Consider the following 5,017-nt stretch of genomic DNA (forward strand, 5'->3'; position numbering starts at 1 on the left):
GGCCTTATACAAAATGAATCAACCTTCATGATAAGCCAACATATTTGGCTAAAACAATATGACACTTATCAAAAAGACCAAGTCCCTATAAATGCCATACTCAAAATGATAAATCTAACTATACCAAATATTCTGATTGATAGTGTGGTCAAGCCTCTGACGTCCTTTGATCCCCGAGTTAGCTTGGCGATGCTATAAGAAAAAGGAAAGGAAAGGAAAGGGAGTAAGCATAAAGCTTAGTAAGTTGCATGTAAATAAGTAACAACATCAACCATGCATCTTTAAGCACATAGCATATTATAAACCAACACAACATTCTTAATTTAACATTGTCAGATTTACTACATATTTACATATCACAAGTATAAGCCAAAAATTTCAAGATTGTCCCCAAAATCATTCTCATACATAGAACTTACTCAATTTCATCCTTACCATTAAGGCATCATAACTAAGCTCATATCTCATGAGTTTTGAGTAAGAACCTGTACCACTCACAACATGATTATATCCTTTCATAAGCTTAAACTAACCCATAGAACCATTTGAAATACTAAAGGATACCCAATAAGCCTCACAATAGGGTAAATTACCAATGCCGTATCCTAGATATGGTCTTACACTGGCTCACATATCGAGGCCGATGCCATGTCCTAGACATGTCTTACACTGGCTCTCATAATGTGGCCGATGCCATGTCCCAAACATGGTCTTACACTAGCACACATATCACCCAATTGTCATGGCATGGATATCCAGTCTATTCCTGAGGTTCAACCGGGAGTTTTTACTACATCAGTTTTCATCATGCATGTTCACAACAATAATCAAACACTTTATGCCATATTAATTGTTCAATACATAATAACAATAAATTTGTATTATTTACATACAACTTACCTCAGTATATAAAAAGTGGGCGACTAGATTGAATTAGTCTACTAGCTTGGTTTTTCCCCGATCTAGGTCCGGACAATATTTTTCTTGATCTATAATGATAAATTCACTTATTTAATCACTACATTAATCAAGACAATCTATAATTCATACCTGGAAAAAAAATACCATTTTACCCCTAAACTTTCACATAATTATGATTTTTCCCCTAGGCTTATAAAACAATTTCAATCAAATTTCCTCTTTTAACAAGCCTAGCCAAACCTTTATTACTCTTATTGCAACACACAATTTTCAATTATTTCACACATTTACAACTTATTTTATAAATTTCACAAAATGGTCCTTTTAGGTGTTTTCATGGAAACCCCTTTCACAAAAGTTGTTTATTTAACAACCAAGATTCATTTTCTTCCATAAATACTTAGAAAATATCACAAATCCTCTCATGGTAAATCTCTAGACTATCAACCATTTTCTCATTAGCTAGATTAAGCTATAAAGGTTCCAAAAACACAAAAATCAACAAAAAATGACCATCAAAATCACTTACTTGCAAGGGATAGAAGTTGTTAAAATTTTGAGCTCTCAAAACCCCCTCTTTGCTAAAATTTTCAGTGGAAAAGAAAGGAAAATGAACAAGATGATGGCTAGCCTTTTAGGTTAATATTTTATTATCAATTAAGTCACCTAACATTTGACCATTCCATGAAATAAGGCTCCATGTCCGGCCACTAATAAATTTGTAGTCTATTTACTCATTAAGGACCACTAATTTAATGTTTCATAGCCATTTAACACTTTTATCTAGTAAAACAAATCATTTGCACTTTATGCGATTTAGTCATTCTTTGAAATTAATCAAGAAATGTAATAGTTCGGTTTTGACCCTAGTTGGAATAGTGGTTTTGGGACCATATATCTAAGTTATAAAAATAGTTAAATATTATTTTCTGTGATTATGATGTGTGAATTAGCATCTGTGAAAGTTTCGTCTGAAAATTCGATTGTTTGTGTGCTCAATTTGATAAAAGGACCTAATCGCGTAAAATGTAAAAGTTGCTTGCTACTTGTTAAAAGTGCCTATTTGACTTGGCTTTATGATTGTGAGGTCCTTATAAGGTTATTTGACCATTGAATGAATTAAATGACATAAATGGACATTACTTAATGGATTTTAAATGGCATTAATAAGGCCATTTTAGGAAAATGTATATTAATACGTGATTAATAAAACAAAAGCTTAAAATTTGTTCATCCATTATCATTCATAGCCAAAATTATCAAAGAAAAAGAAAGAATAAAAGCTCTTAGGGTTTCGGCACTTGTGGTTGTGATTAAGGTATGGTTTTTGATTCGTTTTTTATAATTTCTATGTTTTTGTAATCGTTGCTTCATTGATGATGATTTTGAAATGTGCCATGGATAAATTCATGAGCTTTCTATTGTTAATTGAAGAAATATGAAAGTTTATTGTTGGGTTTATATGTTTTATCTTTGGATTTTTGATGATTTTAAGTAAAATGGGGTAAATTGTGAAATTTATAAATTGAGGGACTAAAATGTGAAATAAATGAACTATATAAAGTTATATGAACCTTATAGAAATTTGGCTAAGCTTGTGTACAAGAAAATTATGTGTATTTTATGATTTTGTGAAATAGGAACTAAAGTGTCAAATTGTGAAAATGTGAGAACTAGTTTGAAAAATGCCCTAAATGTGTTTTTGTGAATGTTTTGAGTGAATGTGTGATTGAATAAGTTAAATTTGAATTGATTTAGATCGAAAACTAAAGAATACAGAATTAGATCGGGGAAAGTTGAAAGTCGTTGAATAACCAATTCCATCTACCTGAATCTCTACGAGGTAAGTCGATATACAAATAAGCTTGTTTGAATTGAATTATTATTATTCATTTCATATTGAATTGTGATGAATGAACATCCGAGCTAAATATGTGCCATCTGAGAAAGTATCAACAAATTTTTTAAGTATTAAAAGTCCTGTACGAACCTTAGGAATAATTAGGATAAATATGTCATGACATAGGATTCCGAGATGTGTTATTATGTAAGACCACGTCTGGGATGTTGGCATTGACTTCTGTTTTACAATTAAGACCATGTTTGGGACATCGGCATCATATCTGATTTCGTGCAAGACCTTGTCTGGGACAGTGGCATCGATGTTTAATTACATGTAAGACCACGTCTGAGACATTGGCATTGTATATGCTTTCCGATTTATCCACATATCCTTATGTTTCCAAATAGTTCAAATGAGCATTCCGAGATAATGAATAACTATGTGAAATGTTATATCCGACTCAAGTATGTTTGCTTTGTATAGCTTATTTGAGAAAGAAAGGCAAGCGTATGAATATGAAATTTGAGTTAGAATTTGTCTTCAAACTAAAAATGATTTGATGATGTTTAATTCCTTTGAATGATATGTTTATTTGTATATGGCTTACTAAGCTTTTGAAAGCTTACTTTGTGTGTGTTTGCACTATTTTATAGATATCGAAGCTACTGTGAGCTCGGGGATCGTTAAGGATCGTCACCACACTATTTAATCTCATTTTGGTACCTTTTGAAAATGTATATAGTAAAGTATGGCATGTATAGGCTAGAAGTATTTTGGATAGGTTTTGTAATGTTATATTTAGCCAGGTGATATGGCTTGATATGGTTGTGTTTATGTTTTGATTTTGGTATATGAAATGTGATGCAAAATGTTCTATCTGATGTGTTCATGTATGGCTTAGAAAAATGGTAAGTTTGGAATTTTTTGGTATGAGATTTGGTCATGAGTTTAGAGATTATGAAGCCATATGTTTTGATATGATTTGGTCTTATGTTTTGGCACAATTAAGTTGAGTTTAACAACATGAAAATGATTGATAATGTTATGGCATAAATGTTGTTTGGATTGGTATTAATTTTGGCTGAAATAGTTGTGCAATTATGTTTGTTTCCTTGCTTGTAGGGTGACTCAAATTGGGGTGGCAAATTGGCTGTTCAAATGGCCTATTTTTGGCCACACGGGCTGGGACACGGGTGTGTGTCTTAGCCGTGTGCAACACACGGCTATGTTGCACGGCCGTGTGTCCTCTAGGGTACCTACAATTATAAGTCAGGCTTGAGCATGCACACGGGCGCGTGGCTAGCTGTGTGGCCTAATTCAGATTCGACCACGGCCAAAGCACACAGGCGTGTCTTATGGCCGTGTGAATGAGTTAGTATGTATGCCCTGTTTTAACACGATCTAGACATACAGGCGTGTCTAAAGCCGTGTGAGGCACACGGCCTGTTCACACGAGCGTGTGACCTATAATTGTTTGAAAAATGTTTAAATTTTAGAGAAATTTTGTATGTGTTCGGTTTAGTCCCGGCCCCTTTCTAATACATGTTTAAGGTCTCGATGACCTATATAAGGGACTCTACATTAATGATTGATCTTTAATGCTTCGATGCTCATGAATTGAATGTTAATGTTCTGATTTTGTTCGATAATTCCTTTAACCCTAGTTCGAAAACAGATACGGGTTAGGGGTGTTACATTTTAATTGGTATCAGAGCTACGATTTAGTCGGTTGTAAGACTAATCGTATATCAGTCTAGCTATACATGCCATATTTATGAATTGCGATAGTGTGATGAATCCTGACATTGAAATGTGTTTTTATATAGCAAATGGATCCTGAAAAAGCCGTAGCAGACAATGTCGAAAGTAATGTGTCTGCTCCCACGCAAGGGACGGGGCCATCCAATTCTAGACTGGCTACGATTAGCCGTGTTGGTGAGTCTAGACAAGCCTTCTATCAGATGATGAACGATTGGTTTAGCCAATATATTAGAACCAATCTGGCTGTTCAACAACCTCCACCCCCGGTTAATTCACCACAAGCTCCTGTTATGCCACTAGTGAATCCGGTTCAGTTAAGTAGACCACCAATCGATAAGATTAAAAAATATGGGCTGAAGAGTTTCGAGCTACAACAAGCGATGATGCTAAAAAAGCTGAGTTTTGGCTAGAGAACATGATAAGAGTGTTTGAAGAATTATCATTAAATCTTGAAAAATGCATAAAATGTGTTGTTTCCCTTCTGAGAGATAT

This window comes from Gossypium arboreum, chromosome 1, assembly GCF_025698485.1.
Source record: "Gossypium arboreum isolate Shixiya-1 chromosome 1, ASM2569848v2, whole genome shotgun sequence".
Taxonomy (NCBI): Eukaryota; Viridiplantae; Streptophyta; class Magnoliopsida; order Malvales; family Malvaceae; genus Gossypium; species Gossypium arboreum.